The following is a 26,230-nucleotide window of genomic DNA, read 5'->3' on the forward strand; positions in this document are numbered from 1 at the left end:
TGGTAAATTTGAGGTTAAAAGAGCTCTGAAACTCTGAGGAGCTGGAAGACAATTAAGGGCCTTTCTCCTGGAGTCACCACCGTCTGTTTTGTTGGTGCGCTTCCTGTCTGAAGTGTTAGGAACTGGCAGACAACTTTCACTGGAATGGAAGGAGTGGTCAGCTCTTCTTCCCTATTATCTTTTTCTGAGAACGTTTATAACCAATACGTATATTCATGTAAAAAGAGCAGTGTGTCACAAGAAGATAAAAAGCAAGATAAACGTTCTGTTCCTTGTGTGCTGGAGTTGTACGTATCTGTTTCTGTATACACATGTCATAAAAGCGCTTTGAAAATGAAGTCAGTAATCTTAAAATATTACAGTTACTCTAATTATAAAATGATATGTCTGTCACTTAGAAGTCTGCATGCAGTTTAGGATGACCACAGTCCTTTTGTGCCTTGCAGATCATGAATAGCTACGGATATCAAATGTTAAGTGTATGAGAAGCAGTCACAGAATGACAAGTTCCCCGTTGCTTGGTTGTGTGTTCATTGTGAATGGCAGGTCTATATTTTTCTCCATGTAAAAATATACCCAAAAATATATAAATATATCTGACTAGCAGTGGAATTTGTGCTGCACATATGTCACTAGTTACATCCCACTTCAGTTCTTGCTGTGGTTCTTAGCAGTGCAGAGGCATATTGGACAGAGGAGCCGTTATATTTTTGCATTATCAGAATACAAATAATTTTCATTCATTTTTTGACTACCTAATAATAAATAATAAATAACTATGGTAATAGTTCTGATCTGCGAAAGTAGTATGTGTAAAAAGCTCTATAAAGGTCAAAATTTGCTTGGTGACAAGCTTTAAATCTTATGTAGTAAATAAGACCGTTATATTATAGTGTTTAAGTAATAGTAAATTAAAAGGGGGAAACTGCACACTGACTGCTTCTTATGCCCTTCTTTAAAATAAGTTCAGTTTGTTTAGAAATATACTAATTGAGTTGTCTTCAAACCAGCGTTTTTATCACTTCTGGAGTGCCTGTAATTTGCATAGTTTTCAGCAGAAAAATGTAGTTTTTTTTTTTTTTCTTTTCTTTTTTTGTTAACTGGGTGTATAAATTAATTCTTGCATTTTTAGATGTTGTCAACAAAGCAACTTTTATATGGTTAGTAAAAGGATTTATTACTGGGTCTACGCTGACGGGTGAAACCATGCCGACACCTTCCAAGGGGAATGACTTTTGTGTGCAGTTTTGACTTCTTTGGTCTTTGAACCTTGCTGTGCCAAGGCTGTGGTTGTCTGGGTCTTTTCTTACTTCAAACATTTTCATTTTAACTTGTCTTTGAAAATGGGGCAAGTTGCATTTGTCAATTTCTGGTTTTAAGAAATAAGACAGGGAGTTAATTTTCTGCATCAACTGAACAAATTCCTTAATGGTTGTGTTTCACCACTATTAACGAATAGTGGAAAATAGCGAGAATTCACACTTCTTGAAGGTAAAGGATGATCTGGAGGACAGGAGAGGGTGGAAGGTGAATCGCTCTGAGTGACATTCATTATTCCACTGAGATGAGCTTCTCCTGTTCCCTTGGATCTGTGAAGAGTATAGAAACCTAGCTGGTGTTTTTTATTCTTGATTCAGTTTTCTGTAGGCAGAGGTAGGGGATGAAGTATTGGGGCCAGTGGGAGCTTGCTTGGGCTGGGTAGAGTTAGAAATTGTTCAGAAAAAAACCTTCCCATCTGGAAAAACAATTAAAAAAAATCCTTTCTGTTAGTCAGCTCTCACATGATTATCCGCTTTTGGGGAAATGTGTTCTTCTAGTTTGAAATAGTTGGTAGGAATAGTTAATATTAGACTAAAATCTGTGCCTTTCTATAAATAAGGGGTTAAGTCAATACATACTTGCGGTATCGTATAATGAATTCTCATGCAAAATACTGTATCCCAGGACGACTGGTGACTAGGAAACAAAACCTATAATAAAATCACAGTAGACACCTTCATTTTGTGCTTTTGAAAGATCGACGCAGAGAAAGCCAAAAATTTGGGATTAGTCAGTGAATAAACACTGTGAGAAATGGACTGAAAAAAATCTAGCACATCCCTTTGGTTGTGCTGGCTATTCAGTATTTATAGAGTGGTTCTGTTTATTAAGAATGATTTGTAATGATTCAACAGTAGCAGTAATACCATGTGCTTTTCATTTTTCAGCTCTCTCGTGATGACTGGGGGGAGGGAAAGAGGAGATAATGTTTTTCACATTTTTTTTCATACAGATAGAGGTTAATATTGCGAGGCAGGCTTTTACATACTGAGTTTATGACTACGATTGCTTGCAATTTAATAAGATATCAAAGGCAAAACAGATCAACTGGGGAAAGGGTGAATATCTGCAATTGCCCACGTAATTCTTTAATGATAATTTAAACTTTTGGAATTTACTTGAAGTGTCTTTCAGGTTTGTGTGTTCAATAATCTGTTTATGTGCTGCTTTCTTGCATTCCTTCGATGCACGGTGGTTGTGTTCCCTCCCCGGGCTCTGTGCTACAGCAGATTATTCATGGGAGTAATTAGAGTAGGATTTATTTTCATTTTAGTGGCTAAAAGACTGCATCACTTGTAATCTTTGAGGAGCAGGACTTAGTGCAGCGGTGATAGCTAGAGCTCTGCATGTGTGCAGGCACACATATGCAGGGGATGCACCTTTTTCCCCAAGAGAGCTTCCAAGCTGTGTGTGTGTAACTGAATCTTTCTCAGGGGCTTGGTACACTTCTGTGAGTAGCTTTAATTTATTTTTCTTATTAAAATGTTTCCAGCAGCTGTACTTACGGCAAATCTGTATGTTTTGCAAATGGGAATTAAAAAAATGCACCTCGGCGTGGTACAATGTAGACATTATTTCAGCTCTTCCTTAGAGTAGCTGATTTTCTAGTTTAAAGATTTGTTGATACTGGAAAGTCTATTGAGATGCAAAAATGTTCCTTTTTTGGGTAGCACATTGGCAGCCAGCAGACTCCGGGCCAGGCACATTGTTTAATGCTTTGACAACGCTGATCTTGGACAGCAGGAACTTTTTGCTAAACTGATTTTAAATGAAGTGTCCTGTTTTGTTACATGTGGACGCTGATGTACAAAGTTTTTCACGAAACTAGGAATTGCAGCCTGCCCCTTCAGATCTATATACAGACCTCGTTAGCCCCCCCAAAGGCACTGGTAAACACCACTGCATCACAGTGCAGCCCGTGCAGATGCAGAATAGCATGATGGGTGTGCCCTGCGGGGCTGCAAATGCCTGAAAGCGCAGGGAGATAGATGCCAGTGTAATAATTAAAATTCATGTGAGTGAATTTGTGCGCCGTCAGAGGGAGAGAGAGAGAGAGAGCATCAGATTATTGCAGAGGTACTGGCGGTGGTTGTCAGAGGGAGACTGCAGGCTTTAGCAATAAATATCCAGCTGAAGTTATGGTAACATTTGCTATGAGCTTTTATTACAAGGGCAAAGGATAAAAACAGCTATGCTATTAAATCAAGATTATTTTGCACTGTGATGTGTGGACTCTTCACAGGAAATCACAGTTTTTCAAGGAAGTTTCCATTTACTTGCAGAAGAGTTATTTTTCTTTTTGTCTCTGATATTTACAGTCCTGGTATTTCTTGCAGTGTTCTGTCTGGAGCTGCTTTACAGCTTTAAATTAGGAGAGAGAGGAAATCAGAACTTACTCTCCCATTTTGCATTCTTCTATGTGACTGATTGTGGCTAATTGTAAATGAGCAATACATATGCAAATGCTAGTAAATTTATATGTGATTGGTTCATTTGATATCACTGTAGTGAATATGAAATGCAGTCCTGAGTAGTGAAACATTATTTCTCCTGTTATAAAATACTGATTCCTGCTACCCAGTTAGATGGCAGATTCCTGCAAAGTGGTGGAAAGGCCAAACTGCCGTTTGTGATTTCCAAAATATAGGTCCCTCCTAAAGGAATTCCTCCTAATTATTACCATGGAAACCACAACAGATACAAAGAGCAGGATAATACTATTTGATAGAACAAATTCTTAGCTACAAAACACCATTTTTTGGCATAGTCAGCACCATCAGTCAGTTTGCGTGGATGAGACGGTCAAGATGCTCTTCATTTCGTGGTGTAACAGCTGTGCAAGGCTGTCTGGAACAGGACTTGTTTTTCACATTGCTGTTGCCACTGCTGAAATGTACCATCCACCACCTCATCGTGCTCACATCCACTGTTTGGTCTCCATAAACATTCCTGTCGGTGGGTGCCAGTTTTTCTGTATGGAAGAATTCAGTTCCACACCTTTGCTTTACTTCCATGTCAGACGCTGTCTTGTCAGACTGCCCCTCTGCTGCCATCTGCCACACAGCAGCAACACGTAATGGGAGCATTGTTGGGAAGGGTCAGCCTCTACTACCATATCACCAACATCCATCTCTGATGCTATGGGCCAAGATAAAGGAAATAGGAGGCATTGCTTTTGGAGCAGTCCTAATGCTCCTGTGCATATAAACATGAAATTCTTGGTCGGAAGGGCAGCATAGAGTTGAAGTGAAACCTGCCAATCTGGTGTTGGTGGAGGTCTTGCTGCTGCCTTCAAGTAAAAATGTGCTCTTGGCAGTGCCACTGAGGTACGTTTTGGTTTAGGTGTGATTTTTTTCTCTGTTGTCACTACAGTGAAATGTGTTCAGATTTTTGTACGTTTTACTTTTTTTGACCCACATCCAGTCCAGTTCTCAAAGCAGTATTCTCAGTGGTATATCCTCAGAATCAAATTTAACATGTGTAATTGTCCCAGAAGACTTGTATTCAAGTTGGTGGAGATCTTAGATTCAGCAGTTCATCCTTCAGCCGTGTTGGGAAAAAAAAAACAAAAAAACACAAAACCAAGCAGCCCTTTAAAGAAGAAACATCTGAAATAGTTTCCCTGTAGCTGCATCTCATTTTTTTCCCATTTCCTCTGACTCTGTTATAGATCTTTCAGGAAGTATTTATAGTCAAGGCTATTCATTGCCATACGGGTCCTCTAATTAGCTGGGGGAACTCAGCAGGCACTGTGTCTTGCTAACGCACACAGCTCCATCGGGTCACAGAGCTGCCAAACACTCTGGGCTTTTCAGGAGCACCTGTTTCCACAAGTCCCTGCCTGGGGAGGTGGTGGGCTGCTTTGTAAATAGAACTACATCCTGGAGAAGGGCAAGAATCATCCAACGAGGAAAGGGGGAAAATAAAGATAGGACATGAAGAGAAATGGTTTCAAGGCATTGGGTTTCCTGCATAAAACTGCGACGGGTAGAATCCCATGCCGGGGAGCGGGCTGCGAGCAGAGCTAAAATAGCTTGTGAAGATTTGAAGTCGTTGTGAAACAAACATGTACTTGGCTGCTTTTAGCAACTACTGGAACCAAACCCACAAGAAATTGAATGTTTTGCATTACTCATCGCGACAGGGTGATCTGATAGGACTAGAAAAAAAAAAAAAAAAGTCACTTTTAGAAGAAATGTTAACCTGCCCAATTCAAGGCATGTTTCTGGTTTCTGTGTGGGGTGTGTCTGACATGTGGAGAGACAGCCCCACCTCGCGCGTGTTTACCCGCCCGACGGTGCTTATTTTGTATTTATATTTCTTTCTACAAAATGTGGCTGGGAAAAGCTTTAAATGATAAAATCATTATTAGGGTGGGGCACAGTAATAATGCAAAAGGGCAGCAGCTACGTCAAGATCCTTGCTGGAGAGGTGAATCAGTGCGGGAACAAAGGGCTGGGAGGGCCGGGACAGGCCCCAGGCGCTGCGTCAGCACCAGCAGCCTGCACTGAAGTGCTGTGATCGATAACGATGATTCAGGCAGGGAGAACCAAGATAGATCTTGGTTTAAAGCACTCTGCTTGGGTGGGATGGGAGAGATGAGAGGAAAAGCACCTTCTCATTGAACTGGATGTCCAGAGTCAGCTGTCAGTGCTGAATGCAGTGAACTTGGTTATGCGCTACCCTTAGTAGGTGGGGAGGACATTTCTTTTGCCCCCTTGGGTCTGATACGTGGCGTCTGGGCGTGGTGACAGGTTTCAAATAGTGCAGCGGTAACAGTTTTGCTGTTGTCCTGTGTTGCTAACAGTACTTTGTGTTAGATTATTTACCTGAAGTGGAAACTGGAACTGTACATAGAAACAGGATAATTTTTGCCAAACTGGATCCAATAGGAAACACACTTTCATGTCCAAGGGCAGAACTTACTGCTAACTTGTAGATTTTCAATGGAAAATTAAATTTCATAGATGAATGCAGGCAAGGATTGTACTTAACTCTATTTTTGCTTGAAGTACTGGGGTACTGAACAATGGAAATAGATGAGAAGATGCCTCTAACATCTGGAAGTGCAAAGTGGCTTTCTGTGTTGAATTTCTGAAAACCTTGTACGTGTACTTTGGTAATTAAAAGGCACAATAAATATATTCTTTTAGAGAAGGAGTATTATGATAGACAGCAAGTAAATGTTTAATTTATTGGACTAAGAAAGGATCATTGTAATTATAATTGATTTGAAGGAATCCAGATGCTATCCGCATCTGAATAAATTCGAAATGGTGAAGATTTAAAAACAGATTTGTGAATAAACAATGCACACGTGTTCTGGGATTTTTCCATGGAGGTATCCAGGGGTTAATACACACCATTGAAAATGGTAACTGTGGAAAATAGCTGTTATATGAACAGATGTATGCTGTAGCAAATGTACATGTGAGATATGCAAAGTGTTTATAGAACAACTTTTGTTACCTTAGTACTCCTCAGATCTGCATGTGACCACCTTGCAAGTAGTTAATTTTAAGATCTGTAATTTAGCACAATTGATTTAGTGAACAATTTCCTGCCTAATATAATTCATTTACTTCTTGTACCAAGTTCTGTTTTTAAAATGAAGCTTTATAATGGCTAAATGGCTCTGTTGATGTTTCTCTAAGCATTTCTTTCTAAATAATAATACATACATTTTAGGAAATCTGATATTCTTTGTTCCAGATATTTAATGTTTGTATGTAACAGGAATCGGTAAATATATGTGCTCTGTGCCACATTACATTGTTAGCTGGAGTTCAGGTAGGATATGCTTTATTCAAAGACAAAAGGAGGAAGGATGATTTCTGTTTTTGCAGTGTGCACAGTAATAGGTTTCTGTGGCACAGGCTGTATAGTGCCTTGCACAAAGCAGGGCAGCTTGCTAAATGATCTTTGCTGTTGCTTGGTTTGTGTATCTCTATGCTGCCTGAGGTTTGCAAATATCATTCTAATATTATTATTCTATATAATACGTAATTTTATACGTAATATTGTATCATATTATTAAAGGCCGTGCATTGCTCAAGTCCTGGACAGCATTTACAGCTGAATGAAGGATGCCTTTCCATTGAAGAGAGAAGAACAGTTCAAGTTCAGATTGCTAATCGAGTGCTTGGGAGTTGCCACTTGTTGTGTTTGCCGTGATAAGCTGGTGAATCATATTTGTCCTAGTTAGCTGGTTAATCCCCTCTCATTTCTTAGCTGATCTAGGGTTTAGTCTCCTGGTTCTGTCTGTGAAATGCGAACAAGGGCAGGCCCTTGCCTTGACAAGTTAGAGATAGTTTAAAATCTGTATTGTGTGGTGCCACAAAGAAAGTCCAATCCATATGCATCTTGCATCAATATTGGCGATTGCTTTCTCTTACTGCAAAAATACCATCAAAAGAGAAAAACTTGGGAAATACGATAAATCTAACTTTGTTAATATTTCTCTTTTCCCCTTTATGTCAGTGAAAAAGAAAAAAAAAAGAAAAAAAACAGAAAAGAAGAAAAAAAAACAAACAAGTTTTTTGAAGTGAGGCGTTTGTGTTTCTTGTTTGATTTTGACCTCATTTTGGTTCACATGCCTCTGATGTGTAATGGCAAACTACACATTTTCACTTATGGGAAGAAGTCTTTGACAATGGCTTAAACTGCAGTCTTTAATCATGTCAGTTGCCTCCAGCACTTGCTGAGAGTAAAATTCCACCCTCTCTGTTTTCGGATGTATTGGACTATTGGCTGTTTCTCCTTGCGAGACCATCAGTGATTTGAAAATTGTGTTTAAATAAAAAAGGCAAGGAAAAAAAGAGAAATAATCAGAACGTTTGTCAGGGAATTTGTTATGAATGGTAATGAGGAGCAATGCAAGCAATCTTGGAATGGGTTTTAATTCATATGTTATTCTGGGAGCCTGCAATTTCTGGTGAGAAAATGGCATATTTTAGGTCTGTTTCCTCCAGTTTCTGGCATGTAGCAATGCCTGTTTTGTTCAGTCAGATGTTCGAATGAGAATTTTGGATGGTTAGAACTAATTTTAGTAGGTGGGGGGCAAATTTATTACGATGCCACAAATAGGGTTTGATCACAGCTGCTTGTTACAATTATAAAAATGGGCTGTGAAGCACTTAAACTATATTTACTGGATGAAAAACAAAACAAAAAGAAAAAAACACAAAAAGAGAAACTAATCTATAGAAAACCCTGTCTCGTTCCCTTAAATTTCTGGCAGACATCTTTTATTTAGCCAGTATTTTTGAGTTTCATTTAATCATGCTGCCAAATTATTTTCCTGCTGTTCTACCCACATCTCCCGGCAGTGATATGGTGCTCAAATAACTCTCCAATTCTTTCACAAAGAAATTGTTATCTTTTTTTTTGTTGGGGTGAATTTCTGATCTTGTTCTGAAATTACAGTAAATCACGCGCAGACCTCTTGAGACCTATTAAAAGAAATGTTAGGAACTTCACTGGAAGTTGGGCACTTCAAAGCTCTCGCTTCTCCAGTCTGTACATGACTAAAAGGCTGTAAGGCAGACGCTGCAAGGTTGGTGAAAACTTTCAAATCAAAGACTCAATGTACTACTATTATCCTCTTTATAAAATGTATGGCGAATGGTATCTTTACATATTTAAGAGCTGTATTTCTGATAGTAACTGCTTTAATGCTCACAGTATTACGTTGCTGAGTTAGAAGAGCAAATGCTGACGTGTACACCCCATTGTTTCAGCATTTCATGGCAGCTGCTCTCCCAACCTAGAGTGGACTTACTTACTCCAGACTCATGTAAAAGTTTGCATTGTGTAGAATACATTTTCTTGAGAAACGCGCTTTCACAGTTCAGTCAATAGACTCAGCAATGACGATGGTTTTGGCATTCCTCTCTGCAGCTGATAAAGAAGACAAAAAGCTCTTCCATTGACAGTAGTGCAGTGCCTGTTAGTATATTACTAAAATTGTTTTATATTTGACTGGGGACTTAGATACTTGCTTTTGTTTAAAGTTCTTTCAAACCCTACCTTATGCATGGTTGGAGGAGTGGGGAGAGTTAATGGAAATCTTCATTAAAATCTTGTTGGCTTCAAATGTTTTAATTCTTGTAAACAGCTTGGCACCTTTGCTGGCTTCTGTGTTGACGTGTGTTTTACTTCTCTGCTTACTGGTTTAAAAATCAGAATGAAATTTAAGAAATAGGATTCATTTTTAAATTGAAAATACCTCTCTATTGATCACAGAATCTCCTGCAGTTGTTCAGCAAAATGGTTTATAGTACTAATGTTAATCAGTTTTAAAGCAAAGAGTATGTTCCAACTTTACTGATTTTTCCATTACAGAAAATTATGTTCTGCTTAGTAGAAGTTTTAAATCTGGCTTAATTTTTAAACATATCCTTTCATGCATAAAGGACTGTAAGCTTAATTGGCACTTAATCAATGTGTCTTTGCCTTATAATGGTCAATTAAATGGTTGAAGGGTAGAGGTCTTTGCAGTGAACATCCATAATGACTGTAGGACAGAACTGATGTAGGGACTTCTCTTACAAAAATTAAATGTCTTTTAAATTTGTTCCCTCAGTTTAGGGTGTCTCAGTAGGACATTCTGCTAAGTAACTCCTAGTGTAAGACTCAGCTTTGGGCAAACCTAGTGAATGACCATTCATATCTCAGGAGAATGAAGCTCTGAGCTTTATTGCTTCAGGTTGACTTAGTGTGGCTCTTGGCTGAGCTTTTGCCCAAAATGTACCCTGTCAGTGGGTGAATGATGGCCTGTCCAGAATACTCAATACCCTTGTTAACAAGTGAAGCAAGAAGACATTTTGGACAGCAGTCCCCAGATATTTCACTGTTGTGAGGGAGGAGCATTAATCAGTAAGCTGAGAAATAGTCTATCTGTGACAGTTTGTAGGACCCTGGCAAAACACCTACATTTTCTAAGTGTTAGGAACCTAGCAGGACCTCTATTCAGGTGTCCGCATTGAACATAGAACATTCTGTTATGCTGGCTTTTCCTAAAGTATATATTGTCTGCACTGTAAATTAAGGCTTCCTGATGGGGAGAGATAAAGTGAAATTTTCTAAATTACCTTTTCTCCTAGACATCTGCACTTTGCCATGGTTGTAGACGGGGTGCTGGTCTGAATAGTCCTTGCTCTGACAGGTTCTCTCTTGACTGCCTACCAGACAAACATAAAGGGCCCTAGAGATCTGATATCCTTCCTTCCAAAATATTCTCGTGGCCTTGATTTCTTTCATCAGCATTGCTGAGTAAACCTCAGCTAGGGTAAGGAGACGTGTTGGAGCACAGCAGAAGAGCAGAATGGATGAAACTACAAATTGTTAGTCTGTTAAACACAGATTATGTCTTTGGGTACAAATTCCATTAGCGACTGAATGAATCTGGATGGGTAGTAGCTTGTGGAAGTATTTGTTATGACAAAACCAACTTTTCATTAATAGACAAAGTTATCCTGTTTTCCTCTGTAGTCTGGCCAACATCAAAATGTTTTAAACTAATTTCAGACTTGTAAAACACTGTCTATCAGATACAGACACATGGATTGAACTAGTAATTTGCTTGCCATCTGCTGATAAAGGAAGGAAAGCATCTAAGTAGAAAATGAATATTTATTTTTTCTCATTGGAATGTCATATGGTGCCTTTAGTAGTTGTTTGTATTGACATTTTTATTGATTGTTATGTAAAGTGTTACATTGCATTGACCTACATCTGTTTTCAATCTAATAATTATGATTTTTTTGGTTTACAAAATATCTGTAATCATTGAAGCCTATAAATAATGTAGCTTGAAAATAACCTGTTTAATCTCAAATAAGTGGATAACTACAGCTTTTATTATATGAAGAAGGAATAAGCATATTCTTTTGCTCACTCTTCTCAGTGTATGAAAAAAAACATCAAAAACAACCTTCCAACATTCTTTATATTTTCTTTTAGTCAAAATTTCTTTTTCTTCCTGAAAGATAGGAGAGAGTCCAGGAAAAACATATATTCCCAGTATAAAAACAAGCAAACAAACCTGCCAAAACCTTTCTGCTTAGGGGAAAACAGATACGTGAGCTTTCTGGGCTTTTAACCTGGCTGCCTCTAGGAGTCTTTTTTCACCAGCTCTGATGGTTCGTTCATGCAGGCCAAGAGTTTATTACCCTGCTCTTTGATGAAGCTTAGGTATTCCAGTGGTGGCTAAAATGTGCTCTTTCATGTGGGGTAGGTGTGTAATTGGTCTGAGTTGGTCAGGAGCTGATTCTCCCTGGGAGTAATAATAATTAGTCTTTAATGAAAGTTTATTAGTTCTTTTAGTTGATGCTTCTTACATGCTTGTTAATTTTCATGAAGCATTTAGGCTTTCTCTCATTAAAAATGACTTACGAAGTACAAAATGCAGTAACTTCTCAATAGATACATTACTTTCATAGATGATAAAACGTATTTTTCATTAGTGCTCAAGAACATGGAGCTCTGCTTATTTAATTCATAATAAATACTCATTTCAGTCCTGACTCTCCAATTTTTATTTCGTATTGACAGGTAATTTTTTTTCAGTGATTTCAGTGATCCGTTTGGAACAGATAGCGCTACAAATACTCATGAGCTGTGTGCTTAAACACAAATCATGTATTTATGAAAGTTGTGACTGAATTGTTGATTTTCTTTTAAAAGAGACGAGCACGTTTTGTCTCAGTGCAGCAGTTGGGTTATTGAATTGTTTGAAGCACAGCATATAATGGATGTCCCAAAGAATATCTGTATGTACTTGAAGTGAAAGTATTATGAAAAATCACTATGTGCCTGTTGTCCTGTTCCCCCTTTTATAAATACCTGTTATTCTCACAATTGGTATTCTCTTTTAAAATGACCTGAAAAGCAGATGAATGGCGCACAGACCTGTTAGCGCGCCGCCTTCTCACTTCTGAGCAGGGTTACCCACAGTTTCACCTGAAAAAATTACAACAGTTATGTAAATAGCAAATTCTCCCAATTGTGCATTTTCCATTTGGAGTTTATGCTGTGCTGAAAGCTGTTGCAACAGTAGCACCATTTTAACAGATGGACTTTTGTTGCAGACGTACTGATAGGAATTGATAGCTTTGACAGCAAGAAGTCCTGAAAAATGGGAGGAAAATTCAGATTGTACTAAGGAAGTAAGAGCTTAGGTAGATGCAGTGCTGCTGTACTGGCTTGGGGAAGGCCTTAGTTAACAGTATTACTACTAGCAGTACAACTACTACCTTCGCTGTTTGGTTTGCCGTGTTTTTCCCCTTTCTTTGTTTATTTGTCCGAAGCTTCATCCCGTGTAGTCAGTTTGTCCTTGTATTCTGTTTCTTTGCTGCATTCCAGCAGTCATTGTGGAACTACACTGCACCTAATGGTCCTGTCGATTTTTGCTTTGTTTTTATTTCATTCAAGACAGCTGCCCAGAGAGGTTGTGGACACCCAGTCCCCAAAGGTGTTGAAGGCCAGCTTGGATGGGGCCAGAGGGTCTAGTATTAGATCTGGAGGTTGGGGGCCTGTCTGCAGCAGGGAGTTGGAGCTTGGTAATCCTTGAGGTCCCTTCCAACCCAAGACATTCTATGATTCTATGATCAAAATTCTAATATTTTCATGTTGGCAAATACTAATTTTTAAAGCATACACTAGGACGTTTATTTATTTATTTATTTTTTAATAGGACATTTCATTTTGTGTGGCATCTGAAAAAGTCCATGTTCATTACATATTTGAAGCATATGTTACAGTTAGTAAAAATACGGGCATTTATTTGAGAATGCTGATTGCATTAAGAAAAAATTAGTTCACAATAGCCAGGAGGATATCAGCTATTAGTCTGACACTGTCTACCAGAAACCAGTAAACTTGACACTGATAGGCATATTCACATCATGGTGTTAACAGCTGTTTACATACTTGTAAGTTTAATGCATAGCTTGGTAAGCTGCCTAGGAAAGAGATGAGAGTCTGATCGATGGGATAGGAGGAGTCGTGATCTCTTGTCTTAGACAAGCTGTATGATTTGGGATGAATTCAAGTTTTTTGTGCTTCTGTTGATGCGCGTGTTTATTAGATAGTAGCTTCCAAAAAACATTAAGATTAATGAATATTATCAAATTTCTTTGGGAGCACTGGCTACGAGGTAGTTCAGGAGAAAGAAGGTAATACCTAAAATGCTGTATTTCTGCTATACACTTCTTGTCTGTCAGAGCCGTTCTTTCACTGACAATTGGACTTCCTGACACAAACAAATGGTTGTAAAACCATTTGTGTCAGGTCAAGGTGTTGTGAACAGCAGATAGACATGAGTACTGGGTCTGTATAAACAACATGCTCTCACCATGGGACCAACACAGGTCCAGAGGAGTGGCAGCTTCTTTCTCAAACACAGCTCGTGTGCGATTCCTCCTCTTCCCCAGCGTGAGAGAATGAACTGCAACTGTTTATTTTCAGCACATGGTTGATATCTTTGTCTGTCTGTCTTTAGATCAGCTGTGTCTTGTTAGAGACTTTACTCTTGAGCCCTGAGAATCTCACTCCCCCTTTCATCTCCCTGCCATGTAACTGTGGTTTGTTAGAAATGACCGAGAAAAAAAATGTAAACTTAAAGAAATGACTAAAAAGTCTATAGCCAGTGTCAAATGCAAGAGAGGGGATTGACTAAATCGAGGGTGTATGTAAAAGATTAGTCTGTGTATTGTCAGATCTATTTACAGTATCTCTCTTGAAGACAAAAGAAAAACTTCACAGTTGTATCTACCCTTTGAGATATGTCATAAAAAATGTTTCAGTCTGAACTGTTCTTATTAGAATTAGGGTTTCTCTTTGTCTTGTGCAAAGGCATAAGAGTGTGGTATTCTCAGCTCTGTATAATCCCAGAATATACCCACGAATTGTATAAAAAACCCTTTGCTATATATACAGCGTGTGCCATGTTTATACAGAGAAACGTAGTTCAATTAGGAGTTTGTAGGGATGCAGCTACAGCAGGACTGAAATTTGAGTTGTTTGTGCTTTTTCTACCCTTAGTATCAGTGTTCCCAACTCTACGAGAGTTATTGAAGTGTCTCAACAGAAAATACACATGTAATTTCTTTTTTTGTTACGTTCCTGCTAAGTGCCTTCACTGGATCATTCTTATGCTGCTGCTGCTGATCTCTTCAGCTGGAGATGAGCCAAGCTTTCAGAGCACTAATAGTGTCTATAGTCAGGATGAGATTATCAGAAAGCATGAGGTGTTTTTTTAACGTGGAGCTGTATTTTTACTTCGCAGTTGTCAAAAGCTTCTCAGCAGGTCTTGGTTTCTACTTACATCACATTTGTGAAGTGAGATTTCTTTTCCTTAGCTGACAAAAGCTGTCAAATATTTTGGTCTACCATTGCATCCTTCTGAATGTTTCAATATAAATAATGAAATTAAATTTTAAGTATGTTTTATAGATTCACATCCTCAAAATGATAAATTTCACGCAAACTTGATGACTTGAATCTATATTAACCTACTTGCTACCATTATTGTTTTTTTTTTAGAGCTGTTTAGGTATGGAAGTGTACTAGAAACATAAATATTGAAAGTTCAGATGTATGCTTTTCCTCATCTGTTAGGATTTCTTTGAGAACTCTACTATGATCAACATACCTATGCTGCTCTGTTGCTAGTATGAGCTGTCTGTCTCACATTGTTTTCTGGGGGAAACCAGTGAACGATTTGGGTTACTTCCACTAATAATGCTGGAAGCACAAGTGGCTAAAATACACTGATAGTTGTGCCAGTGTGGAGCAACACAAGCAATACTGAAAAACAAAGCCTTTATTATTATTATTACTATTTTAAATAATGAATAGAATTGTTTAGGACAAATATTTGGCTTAACTTTGTAGATCGCATGAAAAAAGGATGACCTTTTTATTATTTTTTGTGTGTACGTGTGTGAAACTTGGTATTTTTCTTTATAACCAACATTCAGAGAATCACAGAATGGTTTGAGTTGTAAGGAACCTTAAAGGCCATCTAGTTGAACTTCCCCCTGCAGTGTGCAGGGAGACCTCCCATGAGACCAGGTTGCCCAAAGCCCCATGCAACCTGGGCCTTGAACACGTCCAGTGTTGGGATATCCTCAGCTTGTCTGGATAGTATGTTACTGTGTCTCACCACCCTCTGAGTAAAGAATTCAGTCCTTTTATGTAATTTAAACCTATCCGTTATTAGTTACCAATGTGACCATCGTTTGATAACTTGGAGAGCTATATAGCATTCTGACTACAAAAGGGATAGAAAGAACACCTTAAAAGAGTTTATGAAGTTGCTAGGAAAACGAGTATAATGATAGCAGCAGGAAAAAAAGTGTATCACAGCTTCAAAACAGATGGAGTCCTCTAAGGAAACTGTCTGAACATGGCCAGGGAACTATAAATTGCTTTTAGAAGATACGACTTTTACTGCAGATGGCAATTTCCCAGTCAGAAAGTGAAAGCCAGAACAGGGGTATGTGCATGCAGAGAACTGTACTGAATGTGCCTAACATCTTGTGTTCGACATACATAGAAATTTAAACTGGAGTACGGATTCAGAAGGCTAATGTTCAGAGCATGAAATATGTCTTAGCATTCAGAAATCTAGCAAGTGGCTTTCAGGCATGGAAAATTATAACTAAGTACAAAGGCAGAAAGAAATTGTAGCACTGAAACAGGGCATTGCCTTTGACTGTCATTTTCAATCACTCTCATATTGAATTAGGACAGAAGAGCCCTCTCTTTCTTTCCGTGTGTCAAGCTGGTGTCATTTCAGAGTCACCAGGTCAAAAAGCAGTGATTTCCTTCTGAGCCTGTTGCTCCATTTTGCTTTATTACCCCATTTGACCTAGACCTGATTTCTCTGAAAGAGAGGAGAGTTTGGCTTTGACTGGGACTCCTGCTGTTGGAAATGATCTTCATACCCTAGGAAACAAAACTCCCTGAAGTTACCCCATTCCATGGACTTTCAAGGCGGGGTTTGTCTAAGCAGCATGTGTGAGTTAGCTGTCTAGGATTCTTGGAGTCAATGCAAATTAAAACAACTGTGAAGTACAGAATGCAACTCATCTCATCCGGAATAAAGATTTCTGTACAGGCAGATAACTGCATACTTTCTTGACATTCATTGTATCAGTTCCGTTTCCAATGGCTATGAAAGAAGCCTGGTCACGTACACAGCAATTACAGGAGGTGATAAAAATAAAAGGTGTGCCTTCTGCATTCTGTGAATGGCCGTGTTATCAGTGGGGCATGTAGGAAGAAAAACTTTGTTCATCTGTAGTAATGACTCCTCTGTCTGCAGAATGTAATTTGTCAGCTAATGGGTAGTACTAATAGAACTTGAATCAGGAATGCAAGTCAGAGGTTCCAGCTGAAACTTAAAACATTATCGCAATTGTGGTTTTCAGTTGTTGTTTTTTGTTTTTTGTTTTTTTAAATATGTATGTTTGAGTTTCTAAGGTGGCATTTCTCTCAAAAGGGATTAATACAAGGCCGTTGAAGATGAAAGCCCTTTTTCAGTACTAATGTTTTTGTAGGGTGGAATGATAGTCATTCTCTGGAAGCACATTTAAAGACATGTTAAACTAACGACTGTGTAAGATAAAACAAGAATCAGAGGGAATGAAAAGATATTTGTGAAACAGAAAAAGGAAGAGAGATAGAAAGGAAAAGTTAATGAGGTTATTTGTTTAAGATAGGGGAAGATTATTTCAGTACAGAAGAGAACGATCTGTTTCCTCTTGAGCAAATTGTTGGAAAGTCGAGAAAGCCCAACCTGCAGGAAAGCCAAGGAAGGTAAGGGAGTGATGGCTCGGTAGAGAAAGCTCTGATAGGTCAAACATTTACTTGCTAAAGTGGCCCCGAGCCCTTTTCATGAAGTTTTGCAACATAGATATTTTGGCTTTATTTCTTCAGACTTCTCTTTCTCTGATATCTGCCTAATCTGCAAAATTTGTCTCAAAGTCCACTAAATAATCTGCTGATGTCCATTTTAAGTTACAGAAACTCTGAGAGATTGTAATTTGCTGCCCATTATACATTAGTCAGCTGCTTAACTCATAAATTAAAACTCTGACCTAGCGTTCTCGGGGTTGTAATACTCAGTGTTATTCAGCTTTCAACAAAAACAGAAGCTGAGAAATCAAGAAATGAAGCTCCCTTAATCAGGAGTTTGGAAACTGAAAACCAGTTTAGCATGTATTATCTGATTATACTTGGTAGAAATGACCTTCCTAGGTCAGGTACCTGAATGTATCCAGCAACTTAGGTGAATAGAGCGACAATAAAAGGCCACTGCACAGCATATTTCATGGGAATAAAGTGGGTGGCATTACTCATTGTTCAATACTTTCTCCTTTATGTGCATGTGAAAGTCATCCTGTTGCACACAAGGGCTGTGCAAATCATACCTGCTTAGAATAAACAAAAAAGGAAGCATCTTGACTGGGCATTGAACAGTGTACCTGAGTTTTACTATGTTAGACTTTTGTCCTTCTTCCCTGCCACTCTGTATAGGATGCAGGTTGTCTGTGGGCTTACAGCTTATCTGTTTTCTCCCATGTATTTTTTCATGACCTCATTTGGATATCCTGCACCTTGCAGTTGCTGGGATGTGGGATGAATTTCTGGAAACTATGTGCATGATATGCTGTAGTTGGGAGTTTTGAAACTGGGTTTTAGTGGAATGTATCTAATTGCTCACGGTTAAGTGGTGGGTGTGGATAACTGTTGAAAAAAGATTAGGTTTCTTCAAAGAGGAAGGAAAAGGGCTCCATGACTGGATGCTTATGATTCAGTAACCTTTCTTACATATTGTATCTGTCACAGAGTGGGGACATGAACGGGCAGAAGTCTTGAGCTGGAGGCACTGAGGATTCAGGAATCTCTGTGTCACCTAATAGGAACCTGAGTTAGATACCTATGCCAGAAGAGTCTTAAAATCCTTTCAGAATTGATGAAAAGAAAGGAAGAGAGCGCTCCAGATTACAAATTGAAGCAGAAGTGTAATTTCTCATTGCCTCTCTGGTGCAGGTAGCTTGTGAAGATTGCATTTTAATTTAGGCTTCTAAATTAGATAACCTGAATTTAGGTAGTATTGATGACTCTCTGTAATTCTTTCCTAAGTTTGAGGGAATTGTAGTGTGAAGAATCCTACAGGCAAAAAGCAGGTGTGTATATTTTAATATTGTTCCAGATCATTTCATGCTCAGCTGTACTGACACAGAGAACTGTTTCTAAGTGAGGTAGTTCTACAGAATGCCAGAGCTTGCCTGAAGATGATCCAAGAAAAATGAGAGACCAGCTCAAGAGTGTTGACTAGAGACTCTTTCCTGAATCTTTTGTTGTGCCTAATATCTTTCTACGCTGTTTTCTGCTCAAAAATCTCTTTAAGTTTGTCAACTCTCAAAGCACCACTCATTCACAGACAAATTAAAACAAGGAAAACCACCTGCTTTTGAGGTGCTCACAAAGGAATTATTTTGTGTTCATTCTCAACCAGGCATTAGCAGACAGGCTGGGTTTTTGCAAAGGAGAGCTGTCAGGGATATTGTGATGGGTGCTGCACAGTGTTATGCATGCAGAGCTGTGAAAAGGAAGTGGAGACGATAAGTATTAGTTCATGGTCCTAAGAAGTCCATAAAAGAAAAAAGAAAAAAGAGAGGCAGAACCCTCATCGTACTGAAAAGGACCTTGTCACACTTATCATCCCTGCCAGTAAGACCCTGTAATGCTGAATTTTCCAGCTATGCTTAGATAGTAGTTTCTGTACGTTTCAAAACTGTTTTATTGTTAAATTGTGTGATTGACTGCTTTTTACAGTTGATTTAACCTCTTCACCACTGAACATTCTGTAGTTCTTCCCTTTGCAACATGTTCTTTTTACATCTCTGAACTGTGCTAGCAGAAATGTTATTTCACAAAAGAAATAAGCAAATAAATAAATTAAAGGTTATACCTTCAGACATGTTGAAGGTATTAATGTGGTAATGCTGCTAATTAGGTGTAGGCAGCAAAATGTCTCCGAAGTCCTTCAGACACACTGACGATGAAAGACTGGTCCTAATGGTATCTCTTTTTTTTACTTTAAAGGAACTGATGTGTCTCTTGTTTATGAGTTTACGAACGTTTTTATTGCAGCAGGGAATTTCTCCACCCCAATTTTACGGGGCAGCTGTAAATGCTCGGCAGCTGGGATTCTTGCAGCAATATGAAGAAAGTCTTTCTTAACATTTCCATCTTTATAACAGCGCTATGGTAATGGTAACTTTGATTATTTAAGTAATGCATGAATTTACACTTCTAGTTTTATGTTTTTAGTTTTTTTGTTTGTTTGCTTTGTTTTAAATGTTGCGAATAATGTTATTTATCTCAGTTACTCGTTATCTTTCTTTCCTGAAGCTAACAGTTGAAAAGCAGAGAACTGCAGTTCCGGTTGCTTGTTACCTCTTGCTTCTATTGTGGTGTGAGGACAGATTGGGCGGAACAAATGTACTTGAGCAACTGGATCGATTAGGTGCATAGACAGTGTCTGTGTAATAAATAAACTTGCTGGTTTATAAAATAATTTTAACGATGTGATATTTGCAAAATAAATAGCAACTGTGGTCAAATTTAGTGTAACGGTGTATCACAGTGAAGGAAATAAAATTCACCTTTCTGTTGCTGCAGAGGGTTAAAGAGGACTCTTCTGGGCCTGCCTGCTGTGGCCCTTCAGGAGGAAAGTGGCCTGTGTGTGGTTTGTAAACATACTGCTCTGTTCATCTTAGTGCAGTTTTGACTGTAAGATCTCGCCGTGTCTGAGATTAACAGATTATCCAGAATTTAAGATTTTCCCTTCTCATCCTGTTTTAGTAAGGAGTACCTATATGCCTTCCATTATTTTGGTGAGGCAAAAGAACTTTGAGACATCACTTCCAATAAGCAGGTCTGGGGAACATCCGCGTTCCTTCTGAAATTCACTTCAGCTGAACCAGTTGATAGTTAATGTATACTCTTTTATGTCAGAAACCCATCTAACCTAAGATAATGATAGAATAGGTTAGCTAGTATACTCTTTAAATGAGCACTGTATGTACGTAACTCTCAATAGGGTAATTCACAGATAAAACCAACAAGTCAGTTAACATGATTCTACCAACATCCTGCTATCCTGGACAAGGCGTGTCAGTTACTTTATTCTAATTGCTTACCTGATAGAGTTTTCTCTGACAGTAGCATATAAACTCAGAAATAAAATAGAGAAGTCCTGGCCATGAATTATGTATACTCAATGCTGAAGAGTGGTAAAATTGAGTTTTTTGTTTGCTTGCTTGTTTTTTATTTGGCTATTTCAATATTTTGATAATTCAAGAAGATATTAAATTATAAGTGATTGTCTTTTTTTTTTTTTTTTTTCCCTAGTGATATTGTAGTTGGATATTGGAAGTGATGCACTACAAAGAATATTTATGATTTGTTTGTTGTTCACACCCCCCCCCCCCCCCCCATTTCGCCCCAACCCGGTTCCTCTCCAGCCAACCCCCTGGTTTAGCGATTAGCACAGGAGCCTTTCACACAGTGTTTTGAGCTCGGTTCCCTGGCTGCAGTTCACTCAACCTTGACGTAAATCTCAAATAAGTACTTTGTGAGAGGTTAGCCTTTTGTGCAGGGTGTGTGAGAAATCCTGCCTGACCAGGTTTGTTACAGAAACCAGTGTCAAATTGCTTTGCCCCAAGTGTTTGAATATGAAAGAGGGGAATGGGGGTGGGGGGAATCGCTCACAGAGCACCCTCACTCTTCACTTCCAAGAGGCTAATTGTTCAGGAAAAAAACAAAACAACAACAACAACAAAAAACAACCGGTGTTTGGACTCACTATGTTCTTGCAGTGATCTGAGGATGTCTGGCGCTGTGCAGGAAGCTTGTGATGATTTACAGTGCTCAGGTACAGTGGGCTATGTCAGTCATTGAATCTGCATTCTGTGTGCTGCTTGTTGAGGCTGGTTGCTTTTAATGTAATCTATTTGATCATGCTATTTGCCTTAGGTGATCAACAACCTTTCATGTAAATCCCTGCCAGTCTTATAAAACTAATGGAGGAGGAAAAAAAATTACACCAACACAACACACCAAAACACCAGAACTGTAGTCATGCCTTCACTGTTGATGTCAGCAGTGTCATACAGAGGCAGATAAGGTATGCAACCCACCCTTTTAATAAGGAGAACGTCTCCTCCCTTTACATTTCTTCTTCTTCTTTTTTTTATTATTATTATTTTTCTTCCCCTCAAGAAAGTTACATCCTTTAGAAATGGAAACAATACATTATCATACTACCTCGGGGCTTTGCGCATGTTGAAATCACTTTGCCATTCTTCCACATCGCATAAAAGTAAGTTGCGCCCAAAGAGATTTAAAATTCAACATCTGTACACTTCTGTTTCTGCTAGCAACCTTCCTGGTGATTGCAATTAAGCATTAGTGAAGATCTTTTGTGTTAACTCTTTCATGCATAGGAAGCAGATTGACAGGGGTTTGCATAAAAACTTTAGGTTTGAGGCTGAGGGCTGTCACAAAACATTTGCACAAGTCACCCAGTTTATCAGAGGGTTACAGTAAATGGCAGCAGTATTGCTTAAAGGTAATGAGACCTTTGACTTAACAAAACTAAGAAGTGCAGCAGAAAAGGGACAGAAAGCAGCCTCTCTCACCATGCAGCTAGGGTAAATGCAGTTCTTCAGCAGTGAAACGTTGCAGAGAGGCCTGCAGTCTTGCATGAGCTGTGATTTATTTAGTGGACCCACAGACTTCAGAGGCCGGCTTGGAGGTCTCTGAGTAGGAGAAGTGGAGAGGAAGGAGGAAAAAGTCTGGAAGGAAGAGGAGGAGTCCTCTCTTTGCTAGGAATTACATTTAGCTGGAATAGACTGATCATAAACAGACTTTGAAGACCTTTATTTCCTTACTGCTAATTATCTTCAAAAGACTTGACAGAGAGGTGCAATCTGAATTTGAGTCAGTGAGTACAATACAAAAACCAGAACATGGTCTGTTAGTTGCCATACACTTGTGAAGAATCTCATATTAGTTGGTGTCGATCCAGAAGGACTGATGTTACACATGTTTTCATCTTTTTTTTTTCCTTCCTTGCTTTGATTATACATTAAGAAATAATGTGCTAATTATGGTGAGTTCCAGTAAAAATTTAGTTATAATGCTTTCATGACCACTTTGCATTTTGTTAAACAACTTCTAAGCATAAGATAATCTTAAAATCTAGTGCGTTGCTTCGGGCTTTTGAGATATCATTTCTCATAATAGTTATCAGTATTATAATAATAATAAAAAAACTCCTTTCACTCACAAAGCGTTTAAACATTATGATTTGGCACTCAAAATCAGAAAATGACAGTGAAAAATTTCCTGCTCCCCTCCAGAGTGCCTGTTCGGGAATTCAGTGATTCACTACAACCTGTCCTTTCTAAAATGGGCAGTACTTTTGGATGTGAAATATACTTGCGGAGTTGCATTACCAGCCCATGAGGAATACGATAGTCTTGATCATATTTGCTCTCAGTTCCTCAAGACTAGATGCGATGTGTAACACAGATTTTCTTGCTTGCTTAGTTTATTAAGTTGGACCCCACTTCTGTCTACATGTTTTATGGAAATAGTCTACATGAGCTATATCTAGCTAGGAGAGTCTCGGAGCTTGCTCTGATTGCAAGAGGACTGGGAAGCCAGATAATGTATATATATTTAAATCTTATTCCTTTTGATGTAAGACTTTCATCTTTGAATTGTTGGCTGATTGTCATTCTATTATCTGACACTTGTATGTTTATCTTTAATACAGTTCTTTTACCTTTCCGTCCCTTCTGAAACCCTGATTTCATTATTAGGTTTTTGTATAGGGAACTTTCCTTGTTGCTTGTGTATTTCTTTTCTTCTCAAATGCTCGTTGTTCACTTCCCCATCTTTTAAAACCACCTAATTAATACTTACTAATACAAAAATGCATTAACACCTAAAACCTCTTGTGGTTTTCTATTTTTCCTTCATTTGCACTGCATCATGCAGTCACAGCCCCCACGGTGTTATCTACCACCCAGGTAAGAGGACCCAGTTGTTGGACTAACAACATAAGTTTTAATTAAGTCTGTATTGGAATTGAGGGAAAATAGACATTGGCTTCTTGTTTGTAATTGATCAAGTAATTGAAAGACTTTTCCAGACCACAGCAGTAAAACTGCGGATGAAAATTGTCTTATTTACTTACTATTGGAATAATTAACATAGTATTTGATGTCCAACCTGACTGCCTTTCCAAAGCTAAGAATGTTTTTTCCTGAATGCAAGCTGCCAGTGAGGACAGAAGTGCATGCTTTGGGAATTTGTTTGGAACAAGCTGCTAATCCAAAGGGGGATGGGGTTGCCACCTCTGCTATCTGTGGCTATCTGTGGGCTCAGGAGAGAACTGGGAAAGGGTCTCCTGGGTAGACCTTCTGGTCCCATTGTTTTTGGTCACAATCTGATAACAAATCAAATGCATCTTCAGCAATACTCCTCTCACAGATGGAGTGCCTTGAATCATTTTCAGATCAGGCTCTGTAGCAGAATAAAACCTACCAACTGCTCTCGAACTTTTTCGCAGTAATTTCAGGATTTTTGTAGTTTTTTTTTTCCCCTTCCATACTGAAGTAATATGTTTTGCAGTCTTAAGGTGAAGTGGCTGTACAAAATCCAGGAATACCTTTTCTATAAAGCACTTGCTATGATTATGAACTTAAAATGCACGAAATGCATACAATAAGGCATGCTAATTTACAAGTGTGCTTTTTAAAAAAGGGGGAAATGAGGCAAGCGAACACTAAAGCGTGACTTAAATCTATTCATCAACATTGTAATCAAGCCTTTTCTGTTACCACGTTAAGATTTCCTGGCTGTTGACAAGCCAACTGGAACTGCTGAACTTCAGCGCATCAACAATCGAAGCAGGACAGGGAAGAGCTGTAAATTAACCTTGGTGCCTAGTGTGGTGAGAGCTCAGCTACTGGCAGCTCTCACCTCAGGACATTGCTGCTGGTAGTTTTCGGCAAAGGGCAGGGTGTTTGTTTGGGATTCACCTAAGAATCGTCACAGAAAGAGGAAAGATGGCTGGAACCAAAGGCTGAGATTTACCACCAGAACCTTCAGTGGCTTTGCTGTATGTTAGTTGGGAATTCCTTTGATGCAGACACAGCTCAGTTTGAGGGTCTAAAATTATATATGGTCTAAAATTAGGAGCATGGTTTTATTCTAATGCTGTGTAAAATTAGTACAGAATTTTTAGGCCTTTTTTTATCGTAATGGTGGTGGTGTGTCTCAACCAAAGATTTGTTCCCCTCTGAACTGGGCTGTAAAGCAGTGCAACAGACAATGGCATTAATCTCACTATGAAGACATTTTAAAACCTCAGTCCGGCCTTGTTCACCATTTGTGATGTTTTTTATTCTGAGCCTGGAGAAATCACAGCAGAGTGACTGAAGATAAATAGTGCAGTATTATAAACATCCTGTAGATGTTACGCTGCAGTGGTGCAAAATCATTAGGATGGCTGCTTAGTGGTACCATCATGTCAGGACTGGCGCTCAGCTTTTGTGAATAAGTTTCTTTTATGTTCCATTGTGGTTATTGCAGTCTTGCAAAGAAAATCTTCCCTACATCAGCCAAGTATTCTGGGTAAATTTTTCCTAGGAATAGGAGGGGTTATTTTGTCTTAATTAATGAATTTTTTTTGTTTCATCCTTGATGCTGAGATAAGCTGCATGCTCGGGAGACAGTTTATTTTCACTGTGCTGTATGCTGGCTGTGACAGGATCCGAACTGACCAGGGGTTTTGTGGCGGACCTCCTAAGCAAAGTGTTGGTTGGCATGGGCAGGGAGGGCTTGATGCTCCTCTGGTGGTTGTGCTGTACATACCCACTGACTGCTGAAATTGATGGCATTCCTCCCTCCCCTACACTGTCTGCCTCCCTGAAGCTTAGGTTTCAATATGCTTTCAGAGTGCACAATATTAGCTGACCTTGACTTTCAGCAGCCTTTAAATATGCATTGCATTTGCTGATATTGTAAGTACAATCCTAGGAGTAAATCTGCAATTTTTAACAGAAATCAAGAGGCTTGATGAGCTTATTTCTGAGCCAGGTGGAACAAACCATAATCCCAGAGTTCAAACTTCTGAACGAGTGCTTTTGGCAGTTAGAAATAACTGGATTTCTGTACCCTTAACAACTGCTGCGCAAAGTTGCTCAGAATTCAGAGACTTTTTGACAAAACTGAAAGCCAGGACGTGCTCTGCGACATGTTTGTTCTGTCAGGGATCAAATAGAGGGATCATTCCTGAAAATCTATTTTGGCGGATCTCCTTTTTGTCAGTGTATAAGCATTCCAGCAAAATATTTTTATGTTGTTGTAATTAATAATACTAAGACGAGAAGACATCAGATGTGTATCTGAGCACTTCCGCATCAGGTTACAATGTAAGGCAAGGAAGAAAGGATGACAATATGCACTTTTTTTTTTAAAGCTGAACTGAGTAACTCCAGTAATTAAAGTTTTAAAAATCTTTTATCAAATACCAAGTAGGTAGATTACAAAAATAATGAAAAATTACTTATTAATTTAAACAAACATGCAGAATTTTAGTTATTGGTCTCAAGACATATTCTATATCAATCTTTGTTTTTAATGTTATTTGGATTAATAAGTAATCGTGAGAAGCTGGAATTTAGTTTCAGTGGTTAATGCACTTAGCATTTAATATGTTAGCTGCTTAAAAATGGTGCTCATGTAATCTGCATGCATGTGAGCATGTATCATCTCACCTGTTTTTACAGTTGATTTGGGTTTGTTCCATTCACTA

At 38.6% G+C, this 26,230-nt stretch overlaps 1 protein-coding gene across 6 annotated transcripts in view; it reads left to right on the forward strand.

Moving 5' to 3' along the window:
• The window catches only part of TRPS1 (transcriptional repressor GATA binding 1), a 210,260-nt gene that overhangs the window by 64,549 nt on the left and 119,481 nt on the right, over positions 1–26,230 (forward strand). The window lies entirely within an intron of this gene.

The sequence above is a fragment of the Excalfactoria chinensis genome, chromosome 2 (assembly GCF_039878825.1).
Source record: "Excalfactoria chinensis isolate bCotChi1 chromosome 2, bCotChi1.hap2, whole genome shotgun sequence".
NCBI lineage: Eukaryota > Metazoa > Chordata > Aves > Galliformes > Phasianidae > Excalfactoria > Excalfactoria chinensis.